Source organism: Equus asinus, chromosome 6 (assembly GCF_041296235.1).
Source record: "Equus asinus isolate D_3611 breed Donkey chromosome 6, EquAss-T2T_v2, whole genome shotgun sequence".
NCBI classification, from domain to species: domain Eukaryota; kingdom Metazoa; phylum Chordata; class Mammalia; order Perissodactyla; family Equidae; genus Equus; species Equus asinus.
Window position 1 is genome coordinate 95903581 of NC_091795.1, and position 23906 is coordinate 95927486.

The following is a 23906-nucleotide window of genomic DNA, read 5'->3' on the forward strand; positions in this document are numbered from 1 at the left end:
GACACGGCCCATAGGCACTAGTTGATTTCTTAGCTCATCAGCTTTGTCTTGCCGGGTCATCTTGACAGCCCAAAAGGAAGGAGCCGTGTCCTCCCAGATGAGGCCCCTGGGCCTTTCGGCTAAAGGCGCTGAGCCCAGAGCTCACAGGACCAGAGTGAGCAGCGGTTGCTTTTGGTGGCCTGGTTGGGTGCTGACGTTGGAGGGTGTGGGCTGGTCAGCGTGGTGACCACGGCAGGTGGGACAGAAGTGTGACAGCTGCCATGTTACACCTCTCTCACTCATCTAGATTTCCCTTTGAATTTGAGGTCACAGGCGTCCTGACTCCTAACCTAGGCGCTCTGGTGTGAAAGGGCAGGTCATTCAACTTTATAAACACCATTGGGATTGTTGACAACAGCCCTGCTCCAGCCTTGAGTTGCTCTTTCTGTGTTCTTGGGCTTACTGAGTTTTCCTAAGCAAATTATTTAATAAACATTGACCAATAAGTTGATTGCCATATTATTGGTGACAAAAGGGGTTGTCTCAGTTATTAATCACCTTGAGATTTCTAGATGGGCAGAAATCTGCTTTGCATTTTTGCCAAAAGCCAAAGTGTTGACAGGAGTTTGCTCTTCTGGGAGAAAGACCATGGGTTTGTAAACTGCCACCTGCCCGTCACCTGCCCGGAGCGACCTCGGCGTGTGGGAGGCGGGACAGGAGTGAGGATACGAGGAGCAGCCATGCACTTCAGTTTTTCTTTTTCTCTGGGCCTCCCACAAGGAAGGGAGCTTGCAGGAGGGACCCCGATGGCAGCCCTCTGTGTCAGGCGCTCTCCCCACTTGTCTCGTTCCACCTCGCGGCAGCCCTGCGGCCGGCTCTCCCCGTGTTGCCATTCTACACGAGGAAACTGAAGTCCCCGGGGAGGACGTCACAGCCGGCCCTGTCACGGCTCTGAGCGGGATTTGAACCGGGGGCTCCCCACCCTGCAGCACAAGGCAGTGGCTCCGGCCTCTCCCTCGGCCGGACACATCCACCTTTCTCGCCTCGCTCTGTGGTTGTGTGGCTCTGCTCCTGCCAGAGCCGTCCTAGCGAATAAAACCACCTCTCAGGAGCTTTAAATAGGGACTGCATTTTGTTTATTTTCCCTTTACTCATTCCTTTGTAAAAATTATAAAGTGTTACTTGCTTACAAAAAGCAGAGCTTTCTTCCCTAATTCCATGCCTCTGAAGTGACCGAAGTTAATAACTTGGTGTGTGATGTTCTAGACTTTGTTTCTGGGCGAGTATGAACCTTTAAAGGTACATGAAGGTATCGACACATTGAGAACTTCCTATTTGTATAAAGTGAGTAGGTATGAGCTGACTCATTACACCAATGTTTGTAAAAGCCAAAGGTTGGAAATACCCGAGATGAAATAACCTCAACAAGGATTCTGTTAGATGTCTAGTGATACAGCCATTCCATAGAATTATTGTTTGGCTGTTAGGAAAAAAGCTCTCCACATACAGCCAGGAGAGCTGTTTACGCCATGTCATTAAGAAGTGAAGGACGAGTAGTCTGCACTGTGTGAACACACAATTTCTGTAGCAGCTTCACATGCATGTGCAGGCGGCATGGGCAGCTCGTCCGGACACAACCCAGCATTCCCTGCGCAGGTTTCACGGCAGTGTCGCTGGCCGGGTGTCTCTGGCCCAAGCTGCCCATGACATCGGGCTGCCTCCGGAGAGCTATGGCCACCTCAGAGGAAGTTGCTTGCTGACACTCAAGGGAAGTCCCATGGTAAGTGTTCGGGTGGGTTGTTTGTCTGAAAGGTGGGGTGGGGGGAGGGGCTGCAGGGTAGGGCGGACTGAGATGACCCCAAACTTGAGCTGAAGCCTTCCTGGAGGGCAGGGCTCAGAACTATTCAAATGATTGCACCAAATCACTTCATTTCTACACAGGCAGAAACCCAGGTCCAGAGAGGGGAAGTGACCTGTCTGAAGTCACACAGCAGGGTAGAGATGGGGCTCAGCGGGCTCCCCAGGGCCACTCTGGGCGTGGCTCTGGAGTCTGTACCTGAGTGGGGAGGACTGGAGTTGCAGCCGATTTCTTCCAGCCTTCCTAGGTGCCTGTGTCCTCCTTAGGGCCATCTCAACTTTCCTGCCCCCTCCCTTCTCCCTCTTTCTGCTGGCAACCCCCTCAGTTTGGTCTACATACCTCCTTGTCAGAGCTGAGGAACTTGGGGCAACTCAATGCAAACCGTGGGTGAGAATCCTAGGTTTGAGGCATTCGCCTTGGAACCCTTGGATGTTCCTGATGTGAGGCGTGTGGTGTGTGCATGTGCGTGAGCATGCGTGCACATGTGTGCGAGTGTGTGTCTGTGTGTGTGTATAGTGCAGGTGCATGCATGTGTAAGCAGAGACAAATGGTGACTCTTAGCCATAGAAGTGTTTGGACTGACCCGGGAGCAGGGGCCGCCCCAGGCTGCCATGTCCCCTCTTTGCTGCAGGCTGCGGGTGGGAATCACGTCTCCCCGGAGCCAGTCCATCCCAGCAGAGCCTGGGACCCCGGCTTAGGAGAGGCGAGCTCTCAGAACCAGTAAACCACTGTTTTCCTGCTGGCTGTTTGCCCTTACTAATTCAGGTAGCAATTACCCATTCTGAATATTTGGTGACTAATTAGTTTTTCCTGTGGCGATGGCAGAATGAGGAGTGCTTTGCTCTGACCTGATCCACTTTCTCATTTTCCTGAGGAGGGGGCATGGGAGGTGGCGGGAGGGGTGGGGGTACAGAGCGCCAGAGAAATCCACTGCTTGCCCGGGAGGCCCCTTTCGCTGCCGGGGTCTTTGATACAAGTCTAGGGATGATAAAAAGAACACTCCCAATTTTGGTTTTGTTCTTGCTATCGTGTCGCCTGGCCCATTTCCCCCGTGGGTGCGGCTCCTGGCAGTTTGCCTGATAGTGTAGGTGGCAGTGTCAGAGCAAAAGTTTGAGGCTGCTGGCTGAGCTGGTGTCACCTCATTCGGGAACCATGCCCTCTGAATCCACAAGGTGATCAGGGACCCTGAGAGCAGGGACGGCATGCTTGGTAAGAGGACAGGCACAGACTTGGGGGCCGGGAGGCCACAGGGCACACAGTCCAGGGGGACAGGTTAGGAAAGACAGCCAGGTGTCCGTCTGCACGAGATCAGCTGTGAGTTGACTGGAGACTGCTTCTTATCAGCCGCGAAGCGCCTGAGTCACCATCTGGCCTTGATTGGCCTTTTTAGCTCTTGAACCTTTTGTTCCTGGGGAACGGTTGTTGTCAGGGCCGCTGTGGTTCCTAGAGGCACCTCTCAGAAGGGCTGCAGTAGACAGGAGGGTCTGTGGCTCCAGTCTGAGCAGCCTCCTGGACTGGAACACCCGATGGGCACGAGTCTACTTGGGGGAAGGCGTCAACAGATAAATCAAGCAAATATTGCTCTTTCTCCTCTGGGGGCAGTGGGGCTCAGACCGCGGGGAGCTGGACACAGGGCCGGGCACTCAGCCCAGCTCATCAGAATCGGGGCTGGGGGAGCTTCCTCCGACCCCCTCCTGGGCTCGCTCCCCTGCAGGAGGCACAGGGATCGGCAGGCGCCCTCCTCTGTCCAGCCCCATTGTGGTTTATGTCTCTGACGGGTGCTCCCCACCTGCCTCTCGCTTCCTGTGAAAGTTTCTGGTGGGGCTGGAGGGCCTCTGGGCCGCCTTCTCCCTGGCTGCGGCAAGGCCCGTCGCCGGCACTTCCTCGTCTTCAGCAGCGCCCCGGCGGCATCAGCACTTGGCCAGGCGCTGGCCGGCCACGTCCGCCCCGCCCTCCCGGCAGCTGCAGAGGCCTCCTGCAGCTTCACCGGCCCCTGACCGCTCGGCACGTGCCTGTCTGTCTGTCTGATACAGCGGGGCCGGCCCTGCTGATGTGGGCACTTGGCTCCGGTCATTTGCACACAGTTGTGCTGCTGTCCCACAGCTCATTGCAGTTCAAGGCCAGGGACCTTGTCTTCTGGTGTTCGGGGTTTCCCCAGAGTGCCGAGGCTTAGGGTGGCGATGCCTGGCCACACGGTAGGGCTGGTTTCCCTACCTCCTGGTGGCTGCGGTTGCTGTTAGGATAGGCTCAGGAAAGTGCCGGAGCCCTGGATTCAGGCCTGGCTCTGAGTCCTGGTTCTTCCAGTTCCGTGCGACCTTGGACAGGTTATGTAAGCTCTTGGAGCAACATGTCCCTCGTGATGCCTGTGTCTTTGGGGTCACTGCCTGCATATTTGGCATCAGAGGGAGCCAGACACTCAGGGTTCCCAGGGATGTGAACTGGAGGTGCAGGGGGCAGTTTGTGGGTGGCCATCCTGACACAGCCTGCAGCCTGGACAAGCAGCCTTGGGATCTCCCTTTAATCCCCCAGGAGCCTTTGGGGGATAGAGTGTTGTTCCCTCCTCCCTGAAGCCGAGAGAGCATCTCCCTGTCTGAGATGCAGGATGCGGCTTGGAGGGCCCCGTGGGAACGGGTCTGACTCAGAGCCGAAGTCAGGGGCGCCTCTCAGGTGTTTTCCAGGTCACCAGGGGGACGTGTTTGAAGAAGCTCCGTCAGAGCATTTCCAGGCTGGGACGTGAAGTGGCTTTGGGGCCTACTCCAGCTTTCCCTGGGACGAGGGATGCGGGCTGAAGCTCGTTTGCTCCGTGGCATGAAGCCTCACACGCAGTCCCTTCGGCTGTCTTGGGAAATGCAAAACCACCAGGTGCAGGGCTGTGGTTAGGGTTTCCATTGACATTACCTGGGGCTTTTTGTCCAGCTTCACCTCCCCCTCGTAGGCAGGGCTTCACTGTTTCCAGGCCACGTCCACCTGAGGAATGTGCCGGGCAGGTAGGCCAGCTGCTCGCTGCAGGCAGGTGCACCTTCCACAGGGACTTTTGACCCCAAAAGGCAGAGATCCTTGGTCCCACTCCCTCTTGTTAGCTGGTGGCCTTGGGAAATCATTTGAGCTTCCTGGGAGGCTCTTCCTGGGAGGCAGGAGGCGGGGCAGGGGAGTTCCAGCTCTGAGGAACGCACAGGGTCCGGAGCCGTGCTTGGTAAGGGGCAGATGACAGCAGTCACAGCAGCCATTCGCTGCAGGCCTCCCGCATCCCGGCTCCAAGGATGCTTACGAGTTGTCACCTCACTTAAATGGCACAGCAATCTTATAACGTCGAGAGCATGATTATCGCCCTCCCCATTTTACTGACGGGGAAACCGAGGCACGAAAAAGCCAAGTAACATGCTCAAAGTCACAGAACTGGTAAGAGGCGTTTGTGTCCAGGCAGTCGGCCCCAGGGCCTGTGTCATCCCCTTTTCTCGCTCTGGCCTTGGAGGCTGCCGGCCGGTGCCTCCCTGAGCTGTGCATGCCAGGGCCCTCAGCAGTTCCTGTCTCCTCATGTCCCCAGTGGGTGCAGGCAGCTGGCCTGACCCGCCCTGGGACCCCGTGCTGTGTTTGGCTAGAGTCAGCCCTGGGGAGGCCAGCTTGGGGCCCAGCTGCCCCATCGTAGGCAGGCTGGTGCCAAGCAGGGTGTGGGCTCAGAGCCAGACGCAGCTGCCGTGCTCCCAGCTCTGAGGCTTATAGCTGGGGACCTTGATTTTGTCACTAGTAAGAGTAAGGCAAAGAGTGACTACTGTTTTTTTGGGTGTTCTTTTTTAAAAACATTTTTTAAGGCTTTATTTTTTAGAGTAGTTTTAGGTTCACAGCAAAATTGAGAGGAAGGTATAGAGACTCCCATATACTCCTGCCCCGACACATGCACAGCCTCCCCCATTATCAACATCCCCCACCAGAGTGGGACATTTGTCACAATCAATGAACCCACATGGACACATCATAATCACCAAAGTCCATAGTTTATGTTAGGGTTCACTCTTGGTGTTGCCCGTTCTGTGGGTTTGGACAAATGGGTAAGGACATGTGTCCATCATTATGGTGTCATCCAGAGTAGTTTCCCTGCCCGACAATCCTCCGTGCAACCTCCCCTGTCTCCTCCTCACCCTTGGCAACCACCGACCTTTTTGTCTCCATAGTTTTGCCTTTTCCAGAAAGTCATATAGCTGGAATCATACAGGATGCAGCCTTCCCAGATTGGCTTCTCTCACTTGGGAATATGCATTTGAGTTCCTCCATGTATTTTCATGACTTGATAGCTCATTTCTTTTCGTGCTGAATAATATTCCATTGTCCGGATGTACCACAGTTTATTTATCCATCATCCAGGGAAGGATATCCGGGTTGCTTCCAAGTTTTGGCAGTTCTGAATTAAGCTGCTGTAAACAACCACGTGCATGTTTTGTGTGGATGTAAGTTTTTAACACCTTTGTGTAAATACGAAGGAGCACAGGATCACAGGGTAAGAGCATGTTTATTTTTGTAAGAAACCAGCATGCTGTCTTCCAAAGCGGCTGCGTCTGGCTTCCCCCCAGCAGGGGACGGAGTTCCTGCTGCTCCACATCCTCACCAGCATTTGGTGCTGTCAGTGTCTGGATTCTGGCCGTTCTAACAGGCGTGTGGTGGTATCTCATGGCGGTTTTAATGGGTGTTGGTTTTCATTTTCAGCCTTACCTACCTTCCCCTGCTTTGGGGCTGGTTTCTTTCTTTGTTTAATCAGAAAGTCTTTCTGGAGGAAGTTTTCTCTGTAAGTGTCCAGGCGAATGAGCAGACTCAGCCTTCATTGTTTGTTAGAGGGTGTGCGCGCGTGTGTGTCGTGTGTGTGTGATATTTAATTATAAAGAGTAGGAGTAAAACAAGAGCGCTGAGAAGAGAGCTCTGGCAGAGACACTGGGGCAGTGAATCCCTGTGGCCGTGAGTCACTGTGGCGTTTACCTGCCCCTTCGAGGGTCCAGGCAGGGACCACTTCTGCCTGTCCTCTGCTTGTTCTCAGCCCAGTAAAGTGCCTGACCCAAGGTGGGTACTCAGGAAAGATTTGTTGAACGAATAAAAGGAAATCAAAGAAGGCTTCCTAGGGGAGGCAGCATTTGAGCTGAGGCTGGAACTTAAGTCATGTTTGGTCAGGGAGAGAGGAGAGGAATGGTGGGGACCAGGCTCAGAGACGTGGAAATGCCCACAACTTCCAAACGGTGGTCGAGTAAGAGCTCTGCTTGGGCTTTGTTTTGTCACAAGCTGTGTGTTTGGGGTGAGTGAGTTCCTGGAGGAAAATGATAAAGATCCATCTGTTTGTTCAACAAACATTTACTTGCCATGTACCCTGCCTGAGGCTCAGCGAAGGCCAACATGAGGCTAGGGGGGTGCTGGGGGGCTGGGGGGGGACTGGCCCGGGAGCCAGTGGGGCTCCATGGTGTCCCTGGTGCTGTGGGGAGGAGGGCTTCAGGCAAGGCCAGGGAGTGGGGCGCCATGTGGCCACAGCTTGGAGGGGGAGCCGGTGTCAGGGAGGGATGGCCCTAGGGGATGGGGCAGCCGCTGCCAGCAGCTGGGAGGGCCCGGACGTCATGTGTAGAGGCCGCGGACGCCTGATGTTTCCAGGGCCGTGGCACTCAAGTCTTACAGAGCTGGGGGTTACCTGGTGAAAGTGCAGGGCCTTGGTCCCATCCCCCCAGAGACTTCGATTCAGGGGAGCCTGAGAACGTGTATGTTAGTTTCGGGGTATATTTTCACACGTTAGGAAATTCTGACGCTGCTGGTCCTTTGACACAGCAGAAACACATCTCTTGGGGCTGGGAGGCACCGAAGCTGAAACCCTTTAAAAACCTTAACATGGCTGCTTCTGCGGGGACCCAGGAGGCTCGTGTCCAGACTGCCCATTCTCACGGGGCCCTGCTGGGGACATGCTCCCCAAGGGACGTGTGCAGGGACCTCACACTGGGGCTCTGATCTCCTCCTCAGTCAGGCGACAATCTGACAGCTTATCGTTCATTTCATTTCATTTCACTGCATCTCATTTCATTTCATCTATTTCGTTGTTCGAGAAAGGATTTCAGATGGCTTATAAGGGTATAAAAATATATGAATATAGCATAAATTAGAAGTGGGGTAAAAAAAGGAAAACAAGGGAGGGAACAAAAGTGAGGCATAATAATGCTCGGTTCTCTTGGCTGTCATTTCACTTAAACCTGGTCTAATTTCTTTCAGGGTTTACGGCTACATTGTGGGCTGTGTGAAGGATTAGGGTTTAAGCTGCCAGCGCTCCTTCCGCCCCCAAAAGCCTCGCATGTCTATAGAAGCTAAAGCTACCAAATCCATACTTGATTTGTTTAATGAAATGTTGTGCTTCTTAGCAGTCGCGCGATGTTGAGCGAGCATTGTCTGGCGGTGAGAAAGTCTGCCTGCCCGGCCCGCGTTGCCGAGCGCTGCCAATGACTTTTTGTGCCCATGAATTCGGATCCTGCGGCTGCTCTGTAAGCCAGCCCTGAATGCACAGCGCCTGGGCCGTTTGGCCTCTCTAACGGACCCAGGCTTTGAAGGCCCCCGAGGCCCCTGGCCCCAGGTCAGCAATGAGCTGGCCACCCCAGACTTGAGGGCCTTCTGGAACCCAAACGGGGGATAGCGCCCTATCTTTTAGGCTGTGGGGTGGGAAAGGAAGCACCCTTGAGCCCGTTTGCTTTGTAGTCCTCAATGGAGAGAGAAACCCGTGGTGCTCAGAAGCGTGGAAAACAATGGCCTCAAGGTGCTGGGGCCACGGCTCCCTCTGCTCTGCTCCCTCCTTACTGTGGATCTGTCCCTGCACGCAGTTTGCCTTTGTGGTCCCGGGGAATGAGTAAACTCAGGAGTGAAGGAACCCCGGCTCAGCCTCTGTTTCATGAAAGCAAAGCAGACTGAATGGATCAACCACGGCTGCAGAACCCCACCTTTGCACTGAGGGCGGGTCCACCGGAGGCGAGCTCCGGAAGTGCCTCTGACGACATTTAAGCCAATTTTTTGGAAGAACGCAGTTGATTCTTTTCTCCATTACTTGAATTTCCTCAGGAACACTATTCAAATGCAGCATCTGCTGTGTGTGTGTAAGGTCGTGACTTTCTCTAAATAGTAATTATTAAACAAAACCAAAGGGAAGTCTTCTGTAAGGATGCTGTTTACAAATATTTGCCACTTTTAACAGTGGTTAATTGAAGTTGCAAAGTGTTGTATTCTCAGCTCCTAGAGTACTCCTTAGAGGGCTGGGCCGTCTCCAAGTTGTCCCTGGCCTCGTCCACAGGGTGGCCTCTTTCCTGGGACCCGGTCTTCAGCCCCTTCTCTCCTCCCCCTCTCTCTCCCTATGCGGCTTCTCTGGGGCTCTTCGTGACGGTTCCTGGCGGGGTCCAGAATGAGGTCCCTGGCTGTGAGGGAGGAGAATTTGTCCAGGAATGCAGCGCAGGCTCACCACGCTGGAGGCACATTTGCATGGGGACCTGTGAGGCTCCTGAGGCCAGTGAGGAGGACAAGGCTGGAGGACCCCAGGTCACCACGCGCAGCCTAGGGAGGGCACAGAGGCCATTTGGCAGTGCCACACTCTCTGCCCCTTTCAGGCCCCTCTGTGCAGCCCAGGGCTTTGGATGGACAGGGCAGCAGCAGCTGAAGGGCAAGGGAGCCTGCTCCCAGGCTGGACCCCGGGGCTGGTTTCCAGGCTGGGGATCCGCAGATTGTGCAGGCCGGGAGAGGTGGGGCCCAGAGAGGAGGGGGCCAGGTCGGGTTCACCTGGGTGGCACTAGCCATGGGTCATAGGTGGGTTGTCAGCAACACCAGGAAAGGGGTGGTGGGAGCTAGCTCCTCTGTGGGAGAGGAGCTGGCCTTAGGCTGGTGGCCTCAGATGGGAGGTGGTTGGCAGACACAAAGACTGGCGGGTGACCTGGAAGGGGTGGTTATTGGGAAATTGGGCCAGGGACAAAACACTTCCTCCTTCCTTTCCTCTCTCCTTCCCCTCTTTCCTCCTGTCTTCATTTGCTCATCACCCGCTCTCATGGCCTCACATCAGGCACCGGGAAGATGGTTGGCGTGGCCCTGCCCATCTTGCCTTTGACTTCTTGCGGCTGGAGGGTCTGTAAACACTGGGGAGGCGCTTGAGCAGGGGGCCTCTGCACTGGCCCCAGGCCCTAGAGTTTCCAGCAGCCTGTGTGGCTCAGGAAACCAGGGTTAGGGCTCTTTCTGCGGCATCTTCCAGCAAAGAATGAGGCCTCTGTGGAAACAGTGCTGACCCCTTGTAGCTGACCCCTTGTAGCTGCATGTGTGAAATGAGAGGGGCGCTTCATGGAGTGCTTGCAATGTTGCCCCCTCTGAGTCCTGCCTCAGCCCCGAGAAGGCAGTGCTGTTCTCACTGGCGCTTCGTGGCCGAGGAAGCCAGCTTGGGAGGCGGAGTGACTCGCCCAAGGCCCACACAGTGTGCCCAGTCTTTCCCAGTGCCAGACCTCCACTGCTGAAGATGGCATGGTGAGATGGGGGATGCTCCAGAGGACCTGCAAGAGAGAGGACTGTGGCTATTACATGGGCTTTATTCAGTATGATTTTAAAAATGAGGCACAATTAGGTGTGTTAGGGTAACTATACAAAATTGCCATTTTTATATGTCGAAGATGGTCCCATATGGTTTCATATGGTCTGGCTGATAGTTTAAGGTATAGAAAAAGAGCAGAGCTCACGTTAGTCTTTTAGAATAGGTTGGTCTCCTTGTTCTGACGGAGGCCATCCCTCCCAGGAAAGCTATTGGGTGCTGGTGCTCCAAGTGTGGTTTGGGGATAGAGGAGGGTGCTAGGGTTTGGATAGGAATCCACAGAATTTCTGCATCAGGGTCTCTGGGGGGTGGCTGGCAGACGCACTTTTAACAGGACATCTGTGGACTTATATACACACCCGAGTTTGACAACCACTGTTTGAAGGCGTAGCTCCGTGCTCCCCTGGGTTCATAGAGGTCCTCGGACCGCTGGTTCATCAGCACGAGAATATTCAGCCTCTGTTCGAGTCTGGGAGTCATACTTCAGTAACCTTTGGGACAAGCAGTGTGTATCATCTGCTACAACGTGTAGTCTCTTTTTGTGCCCCCGTATTAGTCAGGTTTCTGCAGAGAACAGAACCCAGTAGATGTGTATATGTATGTAGAGAGAAAGATATTTTAAGGAATTGGCTCCCATGATGAAGGAGACTGGCAAGTCCAAAATCTGCAGGATAGCCTGGCAGGCTAGAGAGCCAGGGAAGAGGTGGTGATTCAGCTCAAGTCTGACGGCCATCTGCTGGCAGCCCTTTTGCTTGGCAGAGGTCAGTCTTTGTTCTACCCAGGGCTTCACCTGATTAGACGAGGCCCACCCACATGATAGAGGGCAATCTCCTTTACTCAAAGTCCACCGATTTAAACGTCAGTCTCATCCAAAAACATCCCCATAGGAACATCCAGACTAATGTTTGACCATATATCTGGGCACTGTGGCCCAGGCAAGTTGACATATAAAATTAACCAGCCCCTAAAATTCCATCTTTCAAATATCCAGAAGTTTCTTTGGTTCTAGAAGTTTGATGTAATATATGCAAGGTAGGGTTCGAGACCCTGTGGGGCTACAGAAATGCATAAAACTTTATAAAGAAGCCTGAGTTCTTTCTATCAGTTAATCCATTAGCATGGAATAGCTATTCTGTGCCTATCTTAGACAAGGGTGAGTGTTCCATAATTTTATAAACATAGGTCATTTCTCAGTCTTCTTTGATGTCAGACCCTCTCTCCCTCCCTCCCTCTCTTCCTTCCTTTTCTCCTTCTTCCCTCCCCTCCCTCCCTCCTTCCCATCTTTCCTTTATCCACTCAACATTTATGGGGCATCGGGCATTTTCCAGGTACTGGGCACTGGGGAATCAGAAGTGGAGCAGACATCCTGCTACCAGCAGTGAGCTTAGAGCCCGAGAGGGCCTCCGGGGGTGAGTCAGTCTCCTGAAGGCCACAGTCAGCCTCCCCAGCCAGGTTCCCTCCCCTTCTCGAAGGCCTCCTTAGAAACATGCAGCCTGCAATAGTCCTGGTTTGTCCTGCAGGCAACACCTCATCTTTTTACAATGCATCCTCTCTTCTGAAGAGAGGGGATGGAGGACCAGCAGCCTCCCCTGGTAGCTGGTGGGACGTGCAGACTCTCAGGCCCCACCCCGACCCACCCAATCAGCACCTGTGTTTTAACCAGACCCACAGGTGATTCCTGCACAGGAAAGTCTCCCCTGTGCTTCCCGAGTCCTCGAGCCCTTCAAACACACAGAGAAGTCCCATGTAAGATCTGGAAGAACGATGACCCGGATAATGGGCATGCTGCTTGGGGAGATTTTCAGCAAGTGGAAGAGGCTAGAATTCATTCCAAAGCGGAGCAGGACAGGCCCCCAGTCATCTTCTTGGGCTCAGAGAGGGGCAGCCTGGGCCCCTAAAAAAAAATCCTTCTTTCTGGGTCGTTGGGAAAACGCTCAGATCCACAGTGCACGGATGGCATGTTGAGAGCCAGGCATGACCCATGTTGTCACAACAGTTAGCAGGCGGCACGGAGGAGGGCCGGAGCTCCTGGGGCTGGCCCTGGAACCAGGCCGGCTCCTCATCGCGAGGTTGGGGTAACGCCTGCTGCGTAGGCTGTCCTGAGGATTAAGTGAGATTATGCATGCAAATCACCCAAGCAGCAGCTATTATTTTTATAACAACTGGCTGTGTAACTGCCCTGCGTGCCGAGCCAGCAGACTGTGGCTCTGGGGACGCTCCAGGACCTGACTCATCCAAGGACAGGTGGGGGCAGGTCGAGGAGGAGGCCACGTTTGGCTGTGGCAGTGCCTTCTAGGTTGTTCACGGAGGCACTGTTTACCCCTGGGTGCTCAGGCCTAGATTCCTGAGAGAATAGGTAAGAAGCATGGAAGTTAACATGACATGTTGCTCAGAAGATTTCCTTTAAAAGGTGTTCTCTCTCTCGGAGGTAATGACAGATGTGAGCGTTGCTATGGTGACAGGTTGTCTGTTTAGACACTCACAGCACAGTGGTTCGGACGGCTTGCCTACAATTTACGGTCATGGGAAGTAAGCAAGCCCCCTCCCAGCAAGTTTTAGTGAGGGGTCTTCTTCCTTCTGGGCTGGTTTTCAAAATGGGGTTGACTTTGTGCCTTGGGTGACTGGGCAAGATGGGAAACCACTGCATGTATTCGGAAGGGCAGAATCTATGCACTGCCCACGGTTGAAAGGTCAAGGTCTCTTCAAGAACTGAAGGAGATTTCAAAAAAATTCCACGAGGAGCTTAGAGCATCGAAGAATTGCGTGGTCTGGGATCCTCCGAGAACATTTCACTCAATAGTGAGTTTCTTTGTAGCAAACGGCTCTTCCTTTTCGCTAGATTAGAAGTAGAATCTATAGCTGGTCATGCATTTGTTTCAATATAACGAGGCTTCACAGAGTGCCTACCGTGTACGTTGTGGGTGCTGTGCTAGGAGGAGATGGAGGGTGGGGTGGTGAGACGTGAAGATGAATAAGATGTGGTCCCCGCCCTTCAGAGGTCAGGGTGGAAGAACCAGATGGACACAGGCAGACTGTGGTAGAAGCTTCGAGTGCTGTGGAGACACAGCTGGAGTCACGCGTGAGTGCGTGTGGATGGCTGGGTTAATTCCAGTGGTGGGGTCGGGTCTGAGAAGTCCTTCAGGAAGTGGTGGGGATTTTAGGGGAATCTTGAAGGATGAGCAGGGATCCAGCAGGAAGCGATGTGGCAGAAGGGCCGTGAGGAGGTGAAGGTGCCTGCCAGGCAGAATGCAGAGATTTTGGGGCAGAGCCAGTGGCCTGGGTGACTGGAGCCCCAGGGCCGGGTTGGGTGTAGGGGCCAGCTTGGAGCGCTTGGCTGGGTCGGGGGTGTCTTCACTGCCTGGTGGAGGAGTTTGGACTCAGTATCACTGAAGACTTTTCACCTGGAAGGTGCCATGGCTGGCCAGGCCCAGTGTTGTCAGTGGACAAGGATGAGATGGCATGGAGAGACAGGGCGCTGGGGAGGACCCCTCGATGGTCGGTTGTGACAAATGGTGATGGTGTCAGTCTCCACCCCTGCCTGGCAAGACCCACAGGTTCCTGGCTGGCAGCTCAGGCTTGGCTGGTCCCCCAGCCCTTGGCATTTGCTGCCTCGGCTGAGGCCTGGGTCGGGGGACGGGTTTCTGCCGGGGCCTCAGAGGCTGCTTCTCTCATTCAGTGGGGAAGGCTCCCCGTGCCACTGCTCGCTGCTGGGCCAGAGAGCTCCGGAGGTTCTGACTGGGGCCTCTCTCCTCCCCGGGGTCCCCATCCCCAGGCCCCAGCCAGCTGGCCCAGAGCGCGTTTCCTAGGCGCAGATCCTCTAACCCGGGCTGGTCTGACTCTAGAGACCCGGAATGCCTGGGGCTGAACCCACGGACGTTACTCTTCCTGGACGGAGATGGTCAGGAGTGCAAGGGGGACAACGGGGGGAGGGTGTGCCCAGAACAGGCTGGAAGGAGTGCTCGGTGTCCATGGGAGCCCAGGCTGTTCACGGTGAGAACAGTGCCCGCTGGAAGCTGTGCTGCGGCTCGCAGTGACCTCTGAGGCGATGCGGCGTGACTAGACAGCAACAGAACAGAACAGAGATGACAGGGCGCTGGAGCCTGAAGAGGAGCTGAAAAGGCGCCTTGGTCTGGGGTCTTCAGCCCGGCAGGGGAGGGCACAGACTGGGGGGGACACGGTGGGCCAGGCCTTCTTGGATTCTGTGCCCCTCTTGGTTCCCCAAGTGAAGAGAGAGCCCTGGAGCCTGTGGTGTCTGTCTGTTCTAGGCAAGAACCCATCAGCCTGAACCCCGAATTCCTCAGCCACAGAGACAATAATACCAGCTCAGGTGGCCTCTGTGCACCCTGGGATCATTGAACGCAAAAGGGTTTGTAAACTACAAATGTGGTTCAATTCCATGGGATTTGAAAAATTAAACGAAAATGTTAATTTTGTTCCAGAACATAAAATTGATACGTGTTCACAATATACAATGTAGAAAATCCAAAAAAAAAAGAAAATAGAGCAGCCCATTATGCCACCACTCAGATGTGAATGCTGTGCATATTTTGTAATATCAACTGCCATTGTTGTCTTCATGCCTATATATAAATTTCTACCTTTTATATCCTTTGGCCAAAATTGGATCATACTCTACGTACGTCTTTGAGAACATTTCTTTTTCATTTGGCGACATCTTCTAAACATATTTCCTTATCAATAAAACTTCCCATACAGCATCATTTATATGGCTGCCTATAATTCCATCCTATGTATATATACACATTTTATTCAGTGGCTCTCCTCAATGCTCATCTAGGTTGCTTCCTAATTTTCTCTATGCCACGCAGGGCTGCAATGATTGTCTGATTGTGCCATGTACTCTGCCTTTTCAACTGAATGTTTTAATAGAAGATATATTAGTGTAGGCAGTATTTTTATTCTAGAGAAACGTAGCCCAGGTATCCCCATCTGCTAAGGCCTGGCCCACCAATGCTTCACCCTGAGCAGACATGAGTCCTCATCCTGGCATTTTCCAGGCTCTGTGTGTCTCTTCTTAGAGATTTCTGTATCTCATCTCTTTTGAGTGAGAAAAATGCCCCTGCTTATGAGAATGGAAAGAACCAAGTAGCGGGAGGAAGTGCCACTCACTTCTTGGCTCACCAGAGAATGGCGTCTCACTGCTGCCCAGCGAGATGTCTATAGTTTTTGACCAGGACCCAGCCATGAGCTGTCACTGCTATTGACCGGTGAACTCTTTCTTCTCAGGCGCCAGCTCTGAGCTCATCTTCTAAGGTCATTCATTCTCCAGCCCAGCAAGGCAGTCACTCTCCAGGATCCAGAGCATTCGGCTCTTCTTCCCCGAGTGGCTGAGTTTCCCGATCACAGATGCAAAATCCTCTGACGGAGGATGGAGACACTCTCTGAAGCCAGCCTGCTCCCCCGCCCCCCAGTGATGAGATTTCACCGCCCCCCACCCTGAGTGTTCAGGACCCCTTGTGCCAGAATTACAAGAAACACACCACACCTGCAAAGGGCTGCCTCTCATCTTCCCCGTGACAGTCTCCACCAGGGAAGAGGAAGGAAAGAAGTCCAGCAACCACTGCATCCCTGTCAAGATGTGGACCCTGGCCTAGGCACCCACACGCCAGCTAACAATTGGCTTTGACCGCAGGTCTGGGCTGCCTTGTCACACTACGCCGCAGACTTGCCAGCTGGCCTGTGCAATGGCCACTCAACTGTGTGTAACCCCATAGATGTGGACCCAGCAGCACTATCCAGCTACCGTGTGTCACTGAGCGCACAGCTCAGTGGTCCCGCCCTGGAGAGGGCTGAGATGCCAGTGTGAGCAGTTGGAGGGGCAGATGCAGATCTGTGGGGCTTGAAGCTTATACTTTTTTTTTTTTGAGGAAGATTAGCCCTGAGCTAACATCTGCTGCCAATCCTCCTCTTTTTTTGCTGAGGAAGACTGGCCCTGAGCTAACATCCATGCCCATCTTCCTCCACTTTATATGTGGGACGCCTACCACAGCATGGCTTGCCAAGTGGTGCCATGTCCACACCCGGGATCCGAACCCGCGAACCCTGGGCTGCCACAGCAGAACGTGCGCACTTAACTGCTTCTCCACTGAGGTGGCCCCAAAGCTTATACTTTTTATGCTCCTCTTTAAAATGAAAATACTAAATTTAAAATACAATACTAGGTACACAAAGTGAATATTTATTTTAAAAGGGCCCGGGTAGTAAGGGGCCTGAAGCTTGAGCTCCATGAAGTATGTGGAAAATCGACCTCTGGCAGAGGGGATGACGCAGATGGCAGGGCGGGGGTCGGGAGGACCTGGGACCACAGACTGCAGGCTCTCAGGAGGGGCCTCACAGTTGCTGGGCCCAAACTTACAAGCCCCGCCTTGATGATATTTACACAAATAATGCATGAACGTGCTCTTCTACGTGTAGGGAAAGAAGCAACTCAGAAGAACATTGAGGGAAAGGAACAAAATTCTCTTCCAGCTACCGCTGCTGCCCGATCCGCTCTCTCCTGTAGGTAGTCCCGAGGCATGTCCAGGTGTCTCTTCCAGGCCTTTCTCTTCTCGTGTCTGTACGTACGGGCACATCCACCTCATGACTTTAAGAGGGTGCTTGGTAACCCTCAGGACACCTGCTCGTAGTTCTCTTGGCCAGTCTCTTATTGACAAATATTTGGGTTTATTTCAATTGGTTGCTTTTCTTTTTTTTTTTTTGAGGAAGATTAGCCCTGAGCTAACATCTGTGCTAATCTTCCTTCATTTTGTATGTGGGAAGCCACCACAGCATGGCTTGATGAGAGGTGTATGGGTCCACACCTGGGATCTGAACCTGTGAACCCCGGGCCATTGAAGCAGAGTGCACAAACCCAACCACTACACCACTGGGCCAGCCCCTCCATGATAAATTTTTATTTTGCATTTATAGGTTAATTTGGAGGGGAATTGACATCTTTCAAAATGAAGTCTTCCTACCCAGGAGTAGGGTCTTTAATAAGCAATATTTGGTAATTTTCCTTACATAGGTCTTACACCTGTCTTGTTAGGTTTATTCCTATATATTATTTTTATAAGCTATACATGGGAATGGGAGCTTTAAAAATGTTTTCTAATTATTACTGCTCTGTAGAAAGCCATTGAGTTTTTATGTTGCTCTCTTTCTACCATCTTATCGAACTCTCTTCTTAGTTATGCTAGTATTGTTAGGTGATTTCTTTATAAATTTTTGGTTGGAAAGTCATATTACCTGTAAGCACTGATCACTTCTTCACGTTCATTGCAGCATGGAGTTTGTGAGGTGAACACTGTGATGATGTCATCTGCTGATGTCTCTAAGTCTGCCTGCCCCTCTCAGAGGATTGTGGGAGCCAGCCCACCCCTCACCATTTTACAGGGCCAAGAAACCAGCTGTTAAGTGATTTGGCCACGGTCCCCAGCACTTTGGAGGCCCTGGAATTCAGTCTCCTGAGCCCAGCAGGGTGCCCTGCCTGTCACATCTGACCTGACTCTTTTTGGCACAGCCTTCATCTGCTCGCTACGGAAGGTCGCCCATGGCAGTCGACAGGTGCTTAGGGTACCTGTGTGAAACCCTCACAACAAGCTAGCAAGCAAATGTGGGTTTACCTAATGACTTTCTCCAGAATCTTCCCACTCCCTCATCCCTCAATCTCAGCAGCGGGATGTGCAAAGGAGAGAGGAATGGCTTTGAGGTCTGCACTGCGCCCGCCATTTTGTGACTTGTGACAAATCTCCTTAGTTAGGTTGTCTATTAAGGGAGACAGTCGTTTCAGCTTTAACTTTCTTGTGATTACGTGAGATGATGAAGACGCAGCTCCTGGCACACCGTGAGCTCTCCCCGAGTGGGCCTTCCACCCCCTCCCTCCTTCCCTGTCCTGCCTACGCCCTCCCCTCGCCTCTGCACCGCCTTCCTCTTCTTCCTTTGCGCATTTAGCCCATAAATGTGTCCTCTACTTCTGATTCAGTTACATTCATTTCCTTAGTTCCTGACTTTGAAAACAGCAGTGGGCAATGTTGATAAAGACGTCTTGTGACAGAAATTCAGATTGGGTCGAGGGTCACTGCAAGTTGGGGGTCACCGAAGCTCCTCATGAGGGAGCCCTGGGGTGGGATAAGGACAGGGAGGAGCATGCCTGACAGGTCTCACAGCTGGAGAGCGAGGGCCGCTGGCTGCCCCAAGCCTTGCCTGTCTACAGGACCCCTCTTTCCTTGTGCGGGGTATGTTTTGGCTCCGGTGTTGTTACCTGTTTTGCAGGTACCTCCTGTTTGAGTCACCTGTGCTGACTCCACAGCTCTTTGCAGAAGCCTCTCTGGGAGTCTGAGGTCGAACCAGTCGGCAGCCTCCCCTCGTCCCTGCTGCCCTTTCCCAAGACGCCTGTCCCGGGCACTGTATCCTGTGGGGCAGGGCCTGCCCCTGCTCCACAGTGGGTCCTCACCCAGGGGGAGAGTCCCTCACCCTGCGCGAGAGGCCCTCACTGCTGGGCTGGGCCGGGCTGGCTGGGCACCCCTCCTCTGGATGTGGAGCCCATGCCCACTGCTGTGGGAGCTTTCCCCTAAAGGCAGTGTCATCCCTGCTCCTGCTCGGGCTACTGGATGGGAACCCGTGGGTACCACTTAGATCACTCCCATCACATGTGGCCACATCAGAAGGTGATGACATGGGTCACCTTGGGCAGCTATAGAGGAAGCACAAGGTTCTGGGGGGCCCCCTCTGTCCCCCCCCCGCCACCCCCTACCGGCCCTGTCTTCTCCCAGTCCCATTAGTCTTCTAGAGGGAAGGGCTCAGACATCAGGGCTCAGTGTCGGGGCCTCCTCTCTCCTCACAGGTCACCCCCACTGACAGGAGGAGGAGAGAGCCAGGAGGGGCTGCCTGTTGTTTAACTTCTCTAGATTCTGGACTGGCCATCACCCAGGACAGGAACCACGTGCTGCCAGCCAGTCCGGAGGCTTTCTCACAAAGCGCAAGGCAGGGATGGGCGTGGCGAACCCATGGCGATAGCTGCTGCCTCTGGTGAGAGTGCCATTGTCGGCGCTCACTTGGTCCTCACAGTAGCCACCGAGTGGATGCCATTATTATCGACTCATTCCACCGCTGAGGCACAAAATAACTAATTAACCTGTCCTAGTCACGTGGCTAACAAGTAAGAGAGCCAGGATTCCAACTCTAGCACCCTGGCTCCAGTCTATGGCCTTACCCCTTACCGTTCTGCTGTACCTCCAACAGAGGAAAATAACGAGGACCAAAGAAGTATTATACTGACTTTTTAGAATGTCATGAAAAATGAAGAGGCACTAAATGACCCAAATGGTTTCACCAATTTTTGATTTCATGAAAGATCATAACAATTCTTCTAAAATCACCATTGATTCATTTGACACATTAACACAAATGTTTGTGAACACCGCGAAAAGACTGCTATTTCTTCGTCTAAGTGGAATTACTTCTGAGGTGTGGAGTAGGCTCTGTTCACGTGGCCAGACCCTGCAGGCCGTTGACAGGGGCTGGGTTTCTCATCTAGGCTTTTCCATGCAGCCTGATGTTTCTAGAAGAATGACTGACTGACAAACCAGGTTATTCAGACCTGGGTATTTGGCAGACATTTTCTTGAAAATGAACAAAGTGAGCCTGTTACTTCAAGAAAAATAACTGACAGTATTTGTTGCCCATCATAAAACTGAAGATTTCAAGCGAAAATTAGAATTTTAGAAAACTAGTATGCACCACTGTGAGCTTGATAGCTTTCTGATACTCTCAGACTTTGCTGATGAGATTAATGGTCATATTAATGCTATGATTTCTGGATATTGTATAATGAAATATATCAACATATCATAGATCTGCGTGACTCAATGAATCAATATTTTCCAAATGGCCAATGCGTGATGTCGCAAATTCATGAATGGGTAAAAACAAAACAAAAAAACTATTCAAAGGGCATAATAGCGAGTGGATTTTAATGTAGCAGTGTCTAAAAAATGAATCAATATGGTTTCAGATTCCACATTGCAACTAACCTATAAGAAACTGCCACGTGTTGAGTTTTGGTGCAGTATCAAAGGATAATAGCCATGATGATCTGAAAGGCCTGTTACAAAGTCATCCTCTCTTTTCCAAACATATATTTGTTTGAGGCTGAATTTTCTTCACGTGTCTCAACTAAAGCAACATAATGCCAGAGACGGACTGCAGAAACAGGTGTGAGGATCCAGCTGTCTTCTATTAACTCAGACCTTCAGGAGCTTGGAAAAAGTATGCACTCTTGCCATTCTGCTCATCGTTATTTTCGTTTTGGAAAATATAGTTGTTTTTCTTAAAATGCGAAATTCATGCCAATGTGTAATGAATTTATTATTGTGATTTTTTGATGCAAATTGATAAATATTCAAAAATTTTCTCAGTTTTAATCTCTAACACAGTAAATACCTTCAAATACAACCCACATGAACACAATCTCTTTAGAATGCTCAATAATTTTTAGGAGTAGAAAGTGGTCCTTGGAACAAAAAATCTGAGACAAGTTGCTTATCAGAGATGTCAGCTTTGGTTTCGAACAGTTAGGGGACTCTTTCACGGCCCGTGGTCAGTGGGGAGGGTACTAGGAGCACGGGTGGGTCTCCACACGCCCTCACCTGTCAGCTTTCCCAGCTCTAACTTCTGCCTTTTATGCAAATGGCCTGGACCCTGTCTGGTGTGGCTCAGAGAGCACTGGGCGTGTCTCCTCTTGGGCATGCTATTTTTTTTTTTTATTTATTTTTTATTTTTTTTTAAAGATTTTATTTTTTCCTTTTTCTCCCCAAAGCCCCCCAGTACATAGTTGTATATTCTTCGTTGTGGGTCCTTCTAGTTGTGGCATGTGGGACGCTGCCTCAGCGTGGTTTGATGAGCGGTGCCATGTCCGCACCCAGGATTCGAACCAACGAAACACTGGGCCGCCTGCAGCGGAGCGCACGAACTTAACCACTCGGCCACGGGGCCAGCCCCTTGGGCATGCTATTTAAAAGCAAAATGTAACGTGGGCACCAACATTTATTTCTGAACAATGTGCGAAAAGGGAACAGCAGAATATAAAGTTCAAGAGTAACTGTGTAGTGAGTAATGTAGGTGTCATCTCCCGGGGCCCAGGGAACAGGGGGCGTTACTAGGAAGACTTGGGGGCCACGCTGACATTAGGAGGTTCTGTGCGATGCTCCTGATACACAGGGCAGATCTGCTTCCTGTCGCCTCTCCTAGCTGCATCTGCATCTGCTCCCCGGCTGTCTCACCTCGGAGTGATGGAAAACGCGGCCTGAGGCACACAACTTCAACAGGCTTCGTATAAAGCGGTTGTGGGTTGTGCGTTGATCTCTAGCACCTGCCGTGCTTTCCTCCCCCGTCACTGTAATACTGAGTTTATATTCTTAGATTTTAAGTGGAAAGATATCTTTGTTCTGAGCACTGAAAAATAGAGTATAGCATCTTCTGTGTATTTTTTTAGGGGGCAGTCCTATCAATGAACGCTTTTCACCTTCTTTATCGTTCCTGGCAATATTTACCCTGGTCTTAGCCCTGTTCTGGCGGAAAGGTCCTCAGAGTCAGTGAGGAACGACAGTGGAACAGGGAGATGAGCAGGGCCTGGAGGCTCAGTATTCGGGGGCATGGGGCTGTGTAGCAGCAGGTGTTCAGGTGGAAGGACACTGGGAACCATTGCCCAGGTGAGCCAGAAGGCTGAGTCCAGGGCGACCGGAGGGAGGACACAGGTGAAGATGAGGGCAGGGCTGGAGGTTTAGGGAGGGGAACTCAGACAACTGTTCTGGAGTAGTTTGCCTGCTCTGATGAGCATTTTTATTTAATTGGCCCTGCTGAGCACACACTGCCTCCTGCTAAGTCTGGCCTCGGAGAGTCGCAGTAGTCTTGGAGAAGTTCATCGAGAAGGCAGGCATGAACTTGACCTTGAAGAGTGCCCAGGATTTGGATAAGTGAGGAGGAGCAGGAAAAGGGTTTAAGGGTTAGGAAATGGAGCGAGCAGAGGCATGAAGCAGGAAGATTCAAGGCATGTGGATCAATTGGAGTGAGAAGTTGTGTGGGGAGCAGGTTTGGGCTACAAGAAAGAAGGTCTTGAATATCAATTCCAAACTCGAGTCTGGGTTTTGCCCTTTGGCCGTGGGGAGCCATGGGTGGTGACTGGCCTATGTGCATCGGGGCTGTCAGAAGCTGAGATTGACAGTGATCGATTGAAGGGGGAGCTCTACACCGGAACCGTTGGGGAAGCTGTTCATTGTGGGCAGTGGGAAAGGAAGGGAAAAGATGAAAAATAAGCCCTTCGGAGGGACCGACTGAAGTCGTATGGTGAGGGAGTGGGAGGAGTGAAAGATGGTGCCAAGTTCTCAGCCTGACGCCAGCGAAATACAAATACACTTGTGTTTCTTTACATAGCTGAATGTGCAGATGATCTTTAAGAAGTGTTCGTCTTATTTGGCACTTAGTTTCTGGGAGGAACAGGAGGAAGGATTCTCTCAGGCTGGGGATCAGGTTTTAGCTCACTTTGAGGCTGTTATTATTACTTAAGAAAACACAGCTATGATTCCTGGGGCGGGGAGCAAACACAAAGATAGTGAGCTTACGCCTCACATTGTTTGTGGACTCCTGTCTCCTCCACTAGCCCCCCCGTCGCCCCTACTTCTGGTGCCCATGCCCTGGTGGAATATGCTTCCCTTGGGTGTGGGCGGGACCTGGTGACTCGATTCTCATGGATAGATGTCAGCAAACGTGATGAGATGCCATTTCTGTGATTAGGCTACAAAGTGACCGTGACTTCTGTCCTGGTCTCTCTCAGTCTTTTGCTTGCTCACTCACTCGCTCGGAGGTAAGCCGGCTGCCATGTTGTGACTGCCCTGTGGAGAGGCCCCCGAGGCGAGGAATTGTGGTCTGTAGCCAACAGCCGGTGGAGACCCGAGGCCTGCCAGTAGTCTCATCAGTGAGCTTGGAACCAAGTCCTGCCCCAGTCAAGCCCTGAGGTGACCACAGGTGTCACCCTGACTGCAGCTTGTGAGAGGCCAGGAGCCAGAGGAACCAGCTATGCCACTCTCAGATCCCTGACCCACAGGGACCGAGACAATCAACATACATTGTGTTAGGCTGCTAAATCTGGGGAAGTTTGCTACACTGCTATAGGTAGCTCACACACCCAAACCCTCTTGGTTGTGTCTAAGAGCACTGTCCCTGAAGCCAGACTGCAAGAGTTCAAGTCTTGGCTCTGCCATTTACAAGTTGCATAACCTCGAACTTATTATTTAATTCCATGTGCCTCAGTTTCTTCATCTGTAAAATGGGAGTAAGAATAACACCTGTGTCATAGGGTGATTGTGAGGATTGAGACAGTCCCCATAAATTGATTAGAACAGCGTTATGCTCCATAGGTATTAGCTCCCATTATTATTATTATTGTCTGTCCTTTAAGGGCCAGCCTGATGCTAATCCCTCCTATGACTCCTACTGTACCGCTCCAACCCG

At 52.1% G+C, this 23906-nt stretch overlaps 1 long non-coding RNA gene across 1 annotated transcript; it reads left to right on the forward strand.

Moving 5' to 3' along the window:
- The first annotated feature begins 2923 nt into the window (after window positions 1–2923).
- On the forward strand, window positions 2924–20888 carry LOC123286441 (uncharacterized). The gene is made up of 3 exons (XR_011504224.1): window positions 2924–3046; window positions 15645–16916; window positions 17682–20888. It is a non-coding gene; the product is annotated as an uncharacterized lncRNA (long non-coding RNA).
- Window positions 20889–23906: the final 3018 nt, after the last annotated feature.